General features: G+C 48.6%; 2 protein-coding genes across 2 annotated transcripts in view; one reads left to right on the top strand and one right to left on the bottom strand.

Moving 5' to 3' along the window:
- Positions 1–14,827, top strand: part of LOC147747765 (regulator of G protein signaling 8-like) — a 491,729-nt gene that overhangs the window by 218,728 nt on the left and 258,174 nt on the right. The window lies entirely within an intron of this gene.
- The window catches only part of LOC147747767 (uncharacterized), a 63,221-nt gene that overhangs the window by 34,145 nt on the left and 14,249 nt on the right, over positions 1–14,827 (bottom strand). The window lies entirely within an intron of this gene.

Genomic DNA, 14,827 nt, shown 5'->3' with positions numbered 1-14,827 from the left:
TACAAAACCTGACACAAAACACATCTTCATTTTTATCCCAACAATGATTTTCAGTGTTAAAAAAACGGAACTCATAGCTTTCTAACTCCCTGTCACTGAATGGCTCTGCTCACCTAAAAAAATAAACAGCAAACCCAACACCCTCAGCAGCTACAGACCCATCTCGCTTCTGCCTTTTCCTGCTAAAGTATTTGAGAAAGCCATCAATACCCAACCTGCAGACCAACTAGACCTGCATCAATTCCTAAACAGCTCTCAATCAGAATTTCGTACCAACCACAGCACAGAGACAGCCTTCATTGCAGCCACCGATGACATCATAAGCATCCTTGACTGAAGAGAAATGGGCACACTCATCCTCCTTGACCTTTCGATACGGTCTCCCACAAGCCACTTTCCAGAAAGCTTCAGCGCTTGGGTAGCTACGAACTGGCCCCCAAGTGGATAGACTCCCTCTTCATGGACAGGATACAATGAGTGAGACTTCCCTTCTACACCTCAGAACCCAAGAAACCTATCTGCGGAGTCCCTCAAGGATCGTTGCTCAGCCCAACACTCAACGTCTACATGACATGACACCCTTTGCGGACATTGTCAGAGCTCATGCATTAACATAGTATACTATGCCGAAAACACCCAGGTCATCCTCTCCCTTTCTGTCTCAACCAGCACCCCCAAAGCAAACTTCGGTAACTGCATGAGCAATGTCACTGCTTGTATCAGAAACAACTGCCTCCAGTTCAACACAGACAAAACCAAAGTCCTAATCTTTAGCAACAGCCACTCCCTCTGGGACACCGCCTGGTGATCCTCCGAATTTGGAATCCCACCCACCCCGGTGGTCCATGCCAAAAACCTCAGGATCATCCTGGACACCAATTTAACTAAGAACAGACTGATCAACGCCATCTCCTCTTCAGGCTTCTACATCCTGTGAATGCTACACAAGATTTTCAAGTGGATCCCACTGAACACCAGACGAACGGTCACCCATGCTCTTATCACAAGTAGACTTGATTATGGAAATGCCCTTTATGTCAGAATCCCAGCCCAAGCCGACTCCAAACCACCTAGAACACTGCCGCCAGACTCATCCTGAACATCCTGTGAAATAACCACATGTCTCCACTTCTCAACAATCTCCACTGACTACCAGTTCAGGAATGATGTAAATTCACGCTAGTCTGCCATGCCTACAAAGCTCTCCACAACACCATTACAGCTTACCTCAACCACCACCACAATTTCTACCAACCCACCAGACTCCTTCAACGAGCGTCCCAAGCAAGAGAACACCTCGCTCGCATCAAGAAGGCCAGAAGCGGAGAACGCTTCTTCTCATATCTCGCAGCCAAGACCTGGAATGACCTCCCAAAACACCTCTGAATCTCCCCCTCCCTCATGGACTGCTGAAGGAACCTCAAGACATGGCTCTTCTAGACAAAACAGGCATGATCTCATCCTCCCCCTCAGGCCTGCCTTATTCAGTGCCTGGATATCATCACAGGTTCTTACCCTTGCTCTACAAATTCACATAGCATACCGCAAAACATTTATGTGTTCAAGTCAAGCTAGATCAAGTATACAAAAGTATCCTCTGCATGATGACCCTAGTTACCTTTTAAGTGAGTTCCAGAGCTTACAATCTCTAGTTGATAATTTACATGCTTTAGTTTAACATAAAAAACTATTAGTCACATGCAGGCAGAAATGACGCTGATTTGTGAGAAATCGTCAGTGAAAGCAAAACAATAAATAGAAATGCTGTATGATGCTGTCACAAGCTAGTCGACTTTACAGATATCTAGATGCAGTGGAGATGGTAGTAATGATATTTCCCATGTGCATCTAAGTGTATACCTAGATTTCTAGCTGAGGGGACATTGGTCAGGCTGTCAGGGGTAAAGAGGATTGAGGTTGGAGAGGTGATGGGGGTACAGAAGAAGAAGAATTAGAGGACTTCCACCTTGGACAAATTCATCCAAAGTAATCGAAGGGCTGTTGAGTGTAATACTGCAGTAAGACAATCAAAGATTTGTGACTGGAGGTAAGAAGAAGATCTTTGTGTTATCAGTTTAGACATGATAGGAGAAGTGTATTGAAAAGATGATGGTACCATGTTCGGTGGTGTAGGAGAAATAGTAGAGAATCTAGAACTAATCCTTCAGGGGCACCAACCAAAAGAGGTAGTGGGGGAATAGTTTGAATCCCATTCTAGTGAAGATGAAAACCATGGAAGTGGTATTGTTGGTATACATTTTTGGTTGGAGGAAAGGTATGTAGTGTGACCTACAGGGTCAAAGTCTGCAGCCAGGTCAAGAATAATAAGAATAGAGGATAGGTAGTCGTGAGGAGAGCAAACGCATATGGAGGCACGGGAGAGTGAGGGTTAGGTGAAGAGCATAAAAATTAGATAGGAAGGGGTTTAGAGATAGAAATATGTAGAGCATTGCTTGAAGACTAAGCACTTCAGTGTCTTAGAGAAGAAAGGGACGATTGAAACTGGACAATAGTAAGAGGCAGATGAAGGATCAGCATTAGGTTGCTCTCGTAGAGGTAAACCCACAATGATTTGAAACAATATGATTAGATGCCAGTCAAGAGGGAGTGATTGAGGAGTGAACTTAGGCTGAACTACTTTAGAGGAAAATAGCTGAAGAGTATGAGGGCTAAAAGTGTTGAATGGTTGGGAAGATGGATTAGCTGGTTTGATAATGGGGATAAGTTCCATTGGGGTGGGTGGATCAAAAGTGTAGAGTGGTTGCATCAGGGACTGGGGTGAAGGATGAGGATAGGGGCCCACAAGTTAAACAAATGAATATCCCTAATTATGGGGAAGCTGGAGGAAAAGTATGTATTGAAATCTGTGGTTGAAAGTGTGGAGTTTGTGATGAAAGGACACTGTGTAGAGATTACTAATTGTACTTGAGAAATGTTGCACATTTAAGCATAGTCATGAGATGAAGTTTGCTGGTCTGACATTGTCAAGCCCAAGGCAAGTTAGGGGACTGTGTTTTCGGTGGTCCTATGTTTGTTCATTTGCATTGGAGTCCCCTTCGTATGGTTTTTAATGTGAAAACGTCAGTTGTTATCAAAGATTGTAGACATGAAGCAGTTGGAAAAACAGTGCGTAGGGCTGAGTGCATATCAAAAGAGAGTTGAATTGTTTTGCCTAGAATGACAAAGGATGTGGCGTGTTGAAGTGAGGTAAGGGAAAAGTGATTTTGGTGTAATAAAGCAGGATGAGTGTCCAGAGAATACGTACTTTATTGATATAGTAGAGGGAAAGAAGGGCTTTGGGGGGGGGGGGATATTTACCACAGTGTGTGTCATGCAATGGTCAGAGATAGAACGATTTTTTTTCTTTTTTTTAAATCTTTTTATTATTTCAAGATACAAACAAGACAGTAAGGAGGACCATCACAAACGAAGAGTGTCAGGCAGTACACCCTGAGAGAAAACTCGACAGTATTTCGACAATTTAACAACGCTCATGGATCCTATTTCAAATCCTTCTCCTCCATGTCTAGCTCCTTCATTCAGTGCCGTACCATGTCCGAACCCAAAGCTCCAGACCCTTAATCAGTGCTCTATGCATGGCCCCCCTCAAAGTCTATGAACTCCCAACCCCCCCGGCCCTGCTGCCGACGCCATAATCTAGCTAAAGAGTGTGAGCAATGTACTACCCTAGTGTATGTTCCATGTACTTGCCATCCCATCTATTATACTACGATTCACTGTGATCACCCAGAAGTCGAGGACCCACCCCCACGCTCGCCTCCCCAAGGCCAGAGGAAGCCGCCTGCGCCTGCTCCCCCTCCATCGATGAACCTGACTCCGAATCCGTACACGCACCAAGCAGCCTAAGTTCCATCACCAATGCCTCCCATGCCCGCACCGCCTCCAGTGCCATATCGCTATGGGACCTATGGGCTTGTTGCATTCGAACAGAACTCTCGCTACCCACCCATATAAGGAACGCTGCTTTCCATCTAACATAGCTAGGACCAGTCGCTGCCTTCCAGTGTGATGTAATTTCCCTTTTAGCCAGGATGAGACCCACGTCCATAAACTAGTTATTTTATTTTTACTAGTGTGCGGGAACCAGTGCAGCAGAAATGCTCCCTTATCCATATCGACCTGCCGCGCAGTTACTCTGCAAAGGGACGTAGTTATCTCCACCCAATATGATCCCAACTGAGGACAATCCCACAGCATATGGCTCAGATCCACTCCACGCAACCGGCATCGAGGGCAGATCGCTGTATACACCCGGAAGTACTGATTAATTTTAGCTGGCATAAGGTATGCCCTATGCAATATAAAGAATTGGATAAGTTGGTACCTAGCATTCCTGGTGCCCTTCCATGCTCTCTTAAGTATATGTGACCAGGTTGCAACCGGAATAGCCCTGCCCAAGTCCGCCGCCCAGAGCTCCCGCAATTTTTGTGATGGGTCAGTCTCCTCCCCCAGCATGCGTTTGTATAGGCAGGTAACTGCCTTATACGCACCCGCTGCCATCACGACGTATTGACATGCCCGCTTAATGATGGTTCTGCGAGGCCAGCGCCCCAATGTTTCTGTATAGCTGTTATCAATGCCGCGTGCAGCAGGAAATGGACGCGTGAAAGACCAAAGATCTCCTGCAACATGCTGTAGGGCAGTAGTGCACCATCCGCGTACAAATCGCCCACCATCTGCAGCCCCAGCTCCTCCCATTCTGCCAGACTGGACCAATCACCAACATGTGGCAGTGCCGTGCACATGCCCAGTGGTATTTCGAGTGCATACAGGTGTTGCTCCCCAATCCTAGAATGAAACCGTTTCCAACAATACCTCAGGGTGCCCTCAACTATTGATAAATCCGCAGTCCTCAGTCGTTGCTGCAGAATCACAAAGGATAGAACGTGTCTTTGCACTTCCACAACCGTCCCCCTCTCCGGTCCTCAGAACTCCAGCGCCACCGCCTGAGTGAGAACCTGGAGTTGCGCAGCCAGATATATTAATTCAAAATCTGGGGTGGCTAGGCTCCCCTCAGTTCTCGACCTCCTCAGTGTATCTAGTGCTACTCTGCGTCGTCCCGCACCCCAAATGAAGCTACCCACTGCAGATCGCAGCTGCTGGAAAAAAGCAGCTGGTATTCTTATGGTCAGGGTCCAGAAGAAGTACAACAGACGAGGAAGCGCCACCATCTTAATAGCGCAGCTCCGCCCGCCACCGATAGCGTCAGTGTCCCCCAAAATCGCATGCTACTCCTCAAGCCCCTCATCGCTCTCTCAATATTACCCTCCACAAGATCTTCCTGATCATGATATACCTGTGTCCCCAGATAGGAAAGGCATCTCGGCTCCCACGTCAGCCCAGATGGTTACAGCGGCGGAGCGCATGCACTCGACACTGGGAAAACACAAGTCTTTGCCCAGTTAACCCGCAGGCCTGAGATATCTCCAAAGCAGTCTAGGAGGTCGAGCGCCCCATCCAATGCGTCTCCCGCATCTGCCAAGAACATGAGGAGGTAATCCGTGTAGAGCAAGATGTACGCCTCCCCCCTCCAAGCGTGCGCCGCCAATGGTTCAATCTCAAGGGCAAACAGCAGCGGGGACAGATTACAGCCTAGTCTAGTGCCCCTTGCCACCGGATAGGATGAGGATACAGCCCCACCCACGCGGACCCTAGCTATTGCCGACGAATATAATATTTCAGTCCACCGAACATATCCAGCGCCAAGCCCAAACAACGACATAACTGAAAAAAGATAGGGCCATTCTAGGCTGTCAAATGCCTTAGCAATATCCACTGACAGTACCAACTCCTGCCCTCCTCTTCCACGACCTCCATCTAAAATTCCTAGCAACCGACGTATGCTACTGGCGGTATTGCGCGTCGGGATAAATCCAACCTGATCCGGATGTACCAGCCGTGCCATAAAGGGGAGGAGCCTGGTAGCCAGCACTCGGCTCAGTATTTTATAATCAGTCGTGAGCATGGACAGAGGCCTATAAGCAGCTGGATCAGTCAGTTGCTTACCTGGTGTAAGGAGTGGAACAATGATGGCCTCCCTAGTAGAAGCCGGTAGTATCCCCGTCTGTCTAGCCTCTTGGTACATCATCAATAATCTGGGAGCCAAGAGGTCAGTATATGTCAAGTAGAATTCGATAGGCAAGCCGTCGCTACCCGGTGTTTTATTGCGCGCCAACTGCTGGATAGCACAACGAATCTCAGCCAGTGTGATATCCTGACCAATCGCCTCTGCCTCATCTTCCTCAAGAACAGGTAGTTCCAATCCCTCTAGAAACGCACAAGTGTCCCCCTCACCAGTCTGCAATTGGCTTGTATAGAGATCCGCATAGAAGGATCGAAATCGGTCGCTGATACGATGTTGCTCATATTCCAGCTGTCCCGTTGGGGACGTTAGTGCCAAAATGGGCTTGCATCTTGAAGTGGGGTCCGCCAGCCAGGCCAACAATGTGCCCACCTTATCCCGCTCCGCATGCGCACGAGACAAGTAAGCTTTGTGATCGAAGCACCGTAGGCGCTCCACCCCGGCAGCCACCGTCTCTTTCCAGGATAGGACCACATCTCATGTCCCTGAGCCTTCCGAGTGAGATCTCTATGCATCCTGTAAGGCCCGCTCACTCGCTTCCACCTCCTGCAGCGGCAGCTTCCTAACTCCCACCCATTTGGCGATACATATCCCACGGACCACCACCTTGAAGGCGTCCCATTCAAGGGCCGCCGTCGCAGCAGTGCCCACGTTCTCCTCAAAATAGTGTTCCACCCCATCCCTCAACTCCGTTCTAAATACCTGATCCTCCATCATCTCGGGTCGCAACCTCCAGTTAGGGATTCTGGGGCGCTCCGCCATCCAGCAGAAGTTCACCCGTAGCGGATTGTGATCCGATATGGATCATGCTAAATATTCGCTACCAGAAGTGCCAGGACAGGGCTACACAAAATGGCATCCAGTCAGACGTGCAAGTCGTGTAAAGACGAATAATAGGAGTAATCCCTATCACCTGGATGCTGCACTTGACAAATATCAAGGAGTCCCCAATTTTCTTGCTAGCGGGCTCGAGTCCCTGCCAGTTTATTGATCGGGCTGTGGGTAGCAGTGAGTGGGACCTATCCATGGATACGTCAACTACTGAGTTAAAGTCTCCCCCCATCAATACCGGAGTCATGAAATAATCTCGAAGGACAGAAGACAAAGTCCCCAAGAAGGACGCCTGGTCTACATTGGAAGCATAGATACTGCAAAGGGTCACCTCATGACCATAAAGGCGGCCATGAACTGCGACATTGCGGCCCTCAGGGTCCACCAGTTGGTCTAGCATTTGAAAAGGTACCCCAGCTCTAATCCAAATCAGGACCCCTCGCGCAAATGCTGAATAAGTAGTATAGTATAACTGTCCACGCCACCTGCGCTGCAGGGCAAGCCCCTCTGATCTAGTCAGATGTGTCTCTTGTAGGAGAGCTATCTACGCGCCTCGGCGAACCAAATAAGAATATATCCTATATCTACGCTGCATGGAGCGCAATCCCCGAACATTCCAGGTTATACATTTGACATCAGGTGATGGGCCAGTAACAGTGATAAAATAGCCGCCCACTGCAGCCCTTCCCCCCTGGCCGCTGGGCGGTAACATCCTCATATGTATACCCAACACTCAACAGCAGTATTTCGTCAAGTACGCTCACTGGCAGGCAAATCCCCTTAAATAAACCAATCCCGTCCCCCAACTCCCCCACCCCACCCAACACATCACCCACCCCCTCAAAAACAGGCACTAACATAGTGAATCCCATCCAAACTACCCCAAAAACATGCCCCATGCAAGATTAAGGCAAAGTAACTAGTACCTATCCGGTGGGAGTTAAATAGAGCCTAAGAGACGACCTGCTGGAAAATCTATAACATGATCAGTGCTCGCCCCAAGATCCCCCCTGATACAATACCTCCTGAGTCCCCCCAGGGTCCCCATAATCCTCATCACCACTCCGGTCCTAGGCATTTCGATGTGCACTCCCGACACCCCTCCTTATTAGTATTCCATTGCCATCCCCACTCAGAAATGATATTCTCAATGTAGTGTACCCCAATTCAGGCTCCCATCCCCCCCATTCTCACTGCATCGCTACAACCCCCATCTAAAGAACAAACACTGCAGCTCCCCATTAGAGGGCAAACTTCCCAGTCCCACAGACAGCACAGAGTCTATTCATCCAGCAGTCCATCCGCCGTCCCAGGAGTGACCATTGGTAGTCGTTTGCGAGATCGATGGCTTCCGTAGGCCCCGCCTGCGGCGCCGCAATCGCTGCGACCTACAAGGCTGAGAGTCAGCAGCCAGCTCCCGCGCCTCCGCCACTCGTCCATCCTTTCCTGCTCTGTACGATTCCAGCCAATCCCACGCATCCTCCGGTGTGTCATGAAAGTGGGCTTTTCCATCTAGTGCAATGCGCAACCTGGCTGGGAAGAACTGAGAGTATTGAATCCCCTCCACACGTAATTCCTTCTTCACAGCTTGAAAGGACATGCGACGTCGCTGCGTGTCAAGCGAATAGGCTGGAAAAATAGTAACACTACTGTTGTCCACCTGGTAAGGGCCATTACTAAGGGCCTTCCGGAGAAGCAAGTCGCGATCACGAAAGTGCAGTAAGCGCGCCACCACCGGCCGTGGAGGGCGACCCTGCAACGGTGGTTTAGCTGGTACTCAGTGCGCCCGCTCCAAAGTGTAGAAATTCGATAGCCCCTCAGGAGCCACAACAGTTTGCAGCCAAGTTTCTAAGTAGCTCACCATGTCCGACCCCTCAATTTTCTCTGGTAGGTCCACCACGCGGATGTTGTTGCATCTGTTCCTGCCTTCCGCATCCTCAGCCCTCCACTCAAGCACCGTGAGCCGATCCAGGACACCCGCCATTGATGCAGACAGTGCTGTCTGTGCTGGGCCTATCTCTTGAAGTGTAGTTTCAGTCTGCTTCACCCGGTCCACATGTTTCGAGTGGTCCGCTCGCAGCAAATCCAGTCCCGTTGTAACCTGCGCAATGTCCTGCTGGAGAGCAACTCGGGTGTCCATTATGTCTGCCAATATTCTATCCAATTGGAGCTGTATCCCAGGCTCCTGTGGGATTTCCTGGTCACCCCTATTCTCCTGAGGTGGGGACTCAGCCCCCGATGGTTGGGTTCTTCCTCCTTTTTCCTCCGAGGCTTGCCCATAGCTGCGACCATTAACTCTCTTCAATCTTGCGCAGCCGTGCCCCCTTCACCACCGATCAAGTTCGCAGTGTCGCGCCTCTCACTCTTCTCAGAGACCCCAACATGCTTCACTCTCCAAGGCCGCACTGCTCAGGAGAAGCCCCAGTCCCAATGAGCCATCCAGGTAGGGCCATTCGCAGTCATGCAGTATCCCCAAGCAGGGGGGCCAGTCCATTCGGCTCGCCTTTGCCCCAATAAAAGCTCCTCTCTCAGTGCTCCAGGCCAGGGCTACCCCGATTCACCAAGGTCCCGTGTTTGGAGGGGCAGGCCCAGGTACGCCTCTCGTCACCGCGCTGTTGCGCTCCTTTAGTGACCAAAAGTCTATCTTGTAGTCCCCCTGCTGCTTCCTTGTGGTCCCGCCGCAGGGTATCGTACGCACAACACTGTGTCGCAAGGCCTCCCCAGGGTGTCATATGCCCAGCATGTGTCTCAAGGCCGCCCCTCACATCTACCTTTTACCTCTCATTTCAGAGGAGGGTTCCACCAGTCTAATCACCCCTGTCCAGGTAGTGCAGGCCCGGTGCCCTACGCCGCCACTCTCAACCACCCACGCTCTGACCTCGAGTGCTTCCTTCGGTGAGCCCTCGGTTCTCATCAGCGGGTGAGGGGGGGCCCCCATGGAAGGGAGGTCCCGCTCTTCTCTGACTTCCCGTCCTCCGACGGTCCTTCTGACGCAGTTCTCCCCGCAGGGGTCAGTCACCTTGCGTGTGCTCCCAGTAGGGGTGAGGGGGAGCCTCCGGTCAGTGCTCAGGCTGGTCACCCCTCACTCCCAAATCTGGCGTCACTCGGGGTCCTCTGAAGTCCCAGGGGGCCGGGCCGCCAGCTCAACCTGTCTCGCGCCCTGAGTCCTCAGCCCTCGCAGAGCCCGATCATCTCTGCCCAGGACTCCACGCCTCCCAGCTGCTCTGCTCCTGTCCTGGTCGTTGTCCTCGGGGGTCTGCGCTCTACACCTCAGCGCCTCTCCAGCCTCAGCACGCCAGTCCCGACCTCTGCCATCAGCACCAGCTCTGGCCGGAAAAGACGGTGGCGAGCGGTGCCATTTTGATTCGTTCGGCGGCCGGCCCCTTCTCCTCGTCTAAGGGATAACGCGACCAACCCACGCCTAGATTTGGGCAATTCGCTATGCCCCTCAGCTCTTGGTCGCCCGTTGCACTATCGGTTCCACCTTGGGGCCTGGGAGGTGCCGAAAACAGGATAATCTGGGGGTTTGGGCACAGAGCTCCATGCTCATGCAGCCTGTCCCATCGGCTCCTAAGCCACCTCAGAGAGAACAATCAATGTTTGGTAGAGAGAACAGTAGTTTATAAGATATAAGGAGGGGGTCCAGTGGTGTGTCTTTTGTGTGTATAGGTAGGGTGTGTGTATTCTGTTTGGGAGTAGAGGGTTTTTTGTAGATAGCTGGTAAGATTATGGTTAAGTATGAAATCATTGAGACAAATAAGGTGGTGGAGAAACCGAATAGTTCAATAACCAAGTGAAAGTCCTCGAAGATCGAGCCAATGTTACCCAGTTGATGAAAGAGAGCTAGGATATTAGATCTGAAGGGAGCAATGATGGAGGCAGAATGCATTTCAAAAGATGTTGGTGATGTGGTGGACGAAGGAAGTTGACCGGCGGTGTTTATTGATGAACTTCTCAACTGCACCATCTTTGGGATTGCTTTGTGGTGTGTGAGTAAAGGTGTTGTGGGTGGCTTAGGTGAAGGAGTCAATAGGGTCAATTCAAGTCTCTGTTATAATGGTCAAGCTTAAATGCTGGCTATTAATGTAAAAATGATCAGCGATGAAAGATGTTTAATTGTAAACCTATTGTGCAGAGTTCTCTGAGGTTGAGGTTTTGGGTATTCTTGGTGGAAAGCTCAAGTGATGTTTGTAGAGCTTCAGGGAGCACCTAGTGAGTTGGATTTGGTGTACTGTACAGTGGCAAGGTAGGAGCGTTACATGTAGTAGAGGGGGTTGATAGTGCAGAAATAAACCCATTACTTTGGTTATTGTGAAATGGATCAGAAGAGTGGATTACTTTAATAACAGTATCCTCATGGGAAGTAGTATGGTTGTCATGGTAGTTGTGTAGTAAGTTAGTAAGATGAAGAACTGGAATCACATTAGGAGCGAAACAATTCAAAACTTATAACAGTAAGGAGCAAATCAGAACAGCAGCAAATCACAACAGGAGCAAATCAGAGCATGGAGTTCAGGACAGCGCAGAGTAATGCACAAAAAGAGCAAATCATTGTGGGATAAGTGCCAGTATGGATCAAATCACTGTAGGAGCAATCCACAACAGGAGGATATTGCAGTGCAGCCTCCATGACTGTTTAGTGCAACTGAACTTGTGTGGTAAATTAAAACAGGAGTAAATCACAATAGGAGCAAACCACAAGAGGAACAAATCACAAGTGGAGTCCATGACAGGGTAATACAGATGACTGTTTGGGGTAAATTTCAAAAGGAGTCAATCATAATATGAGTACATAACAGTTTTGTAGCAGTGAGTAGCATTGGTAATGTAATGCAGTGCATCTTGGGTGCCCAGACATATTTAAATCTGTATTGGTGGCAATGCGTTCATAGTTCAATTTAGAACTTATCACTTGTGTAGCTTTTGTGCATTTTGCATTGATGTATATGTCTGGAGTTCAATGGAGATGGAGTAACGATTTTAGTGCAACTGGACTGGCCGAAAGGCCCAAACAGTTGCTAACTAAAAGACTCAAACACTTAGTTTGAGCCGTCCGGACTGAGACACCTTAAAGAATAGAATAGAATTAATAGTTGTGCTTGTCTTAAGCAGGACTTCCTAGACAGCAGTGGGGCCGTCAATAGGTCCTATGCCTGTGAGTGGAGTTCCCTGCATGGCGTCATTACCAGTGGCGGCTGCTAGCATGGAAAAGCTAGCATGGAAAAGTGGTGGGCAGTGGGGTACAAAAAAACTTGCACCTATCGCCTTGCCGCCTCTCCGCTTCCACCACACTCTTCAGCTCCTTATTTACAGGAGCTGCAAACACAGGCTCCCAGACTCCCCTGTTCCAATCCAGACACTGCTCTCATGCTGGTATTGCACACCATGAGAAGGGATTGGCCAGCGGCGGGTTGATTTCATGCGCTAGCAAGGACTGGGAGACTATGATCCTGAGTCCTGCTGACATCTCCAAGCAACAACCTGGAGATATACAAGTGCGCATGTCAGTTGGGTCATCCTATGATTGCTGGCCAAACCGACATGCACACTCAGTGCCCTGTGCCCACCACTTCTGCTGCTGATGGCCCTGCCCCCAACACTCAGCTGCAGCTCCCTCCTACATGGGTAAAATAAAATTATAAGAAAGCAGTTTTATTAATTGTATAGTTATCATTTTATTTTGTGAGTTTTCATGCTGATTCCAGCAGTGGGGAGATGCTCCTACGCCATAACAGAGGAGCCACCCCAGGTGATTACTACGGCCTTGTTTAGTGTGAAACTGTTACACACAATAACTCATAGTTCCCTCTACACTGCTACTCTAAAATAATAAAAGCAATACCTTTTTTTAATGTATCTTCTGATGCTTTTTTCAAAACAAGCAGAAACTCCTTTGCATAGCTATGGCTCTTGTGCCTCCTCTTGCAACCCTTCCACCTGTCTATAAAACTGCATTTCCTCACTACATCAGAGCTAGCTTCTTGCACCCTGTAACGTCCAAGAGTTGCATCCTCTCCGTTCTTGATAAAGACTGGGAACTATTCTGGGATTATAGGTGCTGGGAGCCTGGCTGGTCACTGATGTGATTAAAGCAATACATTCAGACACATCTTCTAATCCTCTGCCTTCTTTAGTTGCTAGATTTCATCTCAGTTGCTTTATTCAGCTTGGCATCTGTTACTTAATTCCCAGCAGCTGGGGCTGAGACTGCAGTAAATACAATGATTTGTTTTCCCAGTAAAGCTACTCTTTGCTATGGTGTACCACTGGGGCTTTCAGCATGTTTTTCTCTTTTTTCTTCTTTCACATCTTTTTTTTCTGAGTAGATTTTGTGACTTATTTATATTTGCACCCCGCAACGTGGTACATGCGGGACGCAAACCTCGAAGTCAGTCAGTCAACAAGCTTTATTCGACGATTGTCATAAAAGCATACAGTACATATAGGAATGTTTAAAACAAATAAATATTCTTACAATTTAGATAAAATAGCGCTAATAAAATATCATGAGTATATGCTTAAAAGGTACTATACCACAAGTCTTGAATAAATAAATGTTTTGCATCCATAATGTTAAATTAATTTGTTAACAATTTGATTCTAATGGACCATGCCCACCCCAGAAATGTTGCCGTGGCTACATACACAGTCGAATTGCTGCAGGTACAGATTATTCTAAGTGCAACCAATCCACTGTTGGTACCCAGCAACCTGCACATTGGGCGCAGCCAAAACCGGCGGGGGCCATATACGCTGGACATTCAAACAATAGGTGGCCAATAGATTCAGAGAGTGCCGGACAACCAGGACAGGAAGGTTTATCCCCTGAAGACCATCTGCTGGTAAAAGCTCTTACAGGCAAACTCCCATCTCTCAATTGGAAGTAAAGTTTACGGGTCCAGGGGTTTCAGAATAGTGTCCCAAAAAGCTTCCAAATTTGGGCCCTCTTTAATGTAAAAAAACATACTGGTCAAGGAACAAGGGTCTGTTTTCCTAAAGAGTTTCTGGGCCACAAACTTCCAGTATAGGTCCTTGAATACCTTCTTGGGGGGAAACCTGGCGTTCACTGGGTCCTCCCACAATTCTCTTAAGCCAAGTTCACATAAGACACCCTGAATATGCACCAGCCACTGGTAATTATGTCCAGCAATCCCCGAGTATAAGTGGCCAGTTCTGGCGTGGTCCAGATCCGCCTCTAGTATAAAACTGGACGTAGGGATGCAATGAGGGCTATTGGAGACAGCCCTAGGTCATAAAAGAGGGGAGTCAGAGGGGTTCTCTGAGGTAGTTTAATTAAATTCCTTAGAAATGAATTTTCTGAGACTGACATCCCCCTGAGATTCTCCTGCCCCCACATTTCTACTCCATATAGAGCGGAACTAACCACTTTGCCCTTATAAACCATTAGTACTGGGGCTATCGGTTTAGTAAGGGACCTCGAGTGTTCCAGACACAAGGCACCTGTGAGCTGCCGGTGTTTCAGAGTAGCCATCTCAATCTGCTGCTTCCAGCATAAATCGTTCTGGATACACACACCTAGGTAACTAAAGGCCTGGACCCTCTCCAGGGGGTGTTCATTCATAGTGACAGTACCTCTAAAAGCTTTGGGAGCATTACAAGTCATAAACTTGGATTTAAGCACGTTAACTTCTAAACCCCGAGTGGTGCAGAATTCATCAAAAAGCACCAACGCCTTCTGCAACCCACTTGGGGTTTTTGCTATTATGAGACAATCGTCTGCGAACATTAAAATCGGTACTTTAGCTCCTCCAAGGATAGGGGCATCAATGTTAGAATTAATTAATATTCTAGCCACATCATTAATATAAAGGCAAAATAAAGTTGGGGCCAAGACACAGCCCTGCCGCACTCCAGATTCGACAGGAAACTGGG

This window comes from Lissotriton vulgaris, chromosome 1_1 (assembly GCF_964263255.1).
Source record: "Lissotriton vulgaris chromosome 1_1, aLisVul1.2, whole genome shotgun sequence".
Classification (NCBI taxonomy): Eukaryota; Metazoa; Chordata; class Amphibia; order Caudata; family Salamandridae; genus Lissotriton; species Lissotriton vulgaris.
The sequence above is the reverse complement of the archived record's forward strand: the minus strand, read 5'-3'. Positions and strand labels throughout refer to the sequence as shown.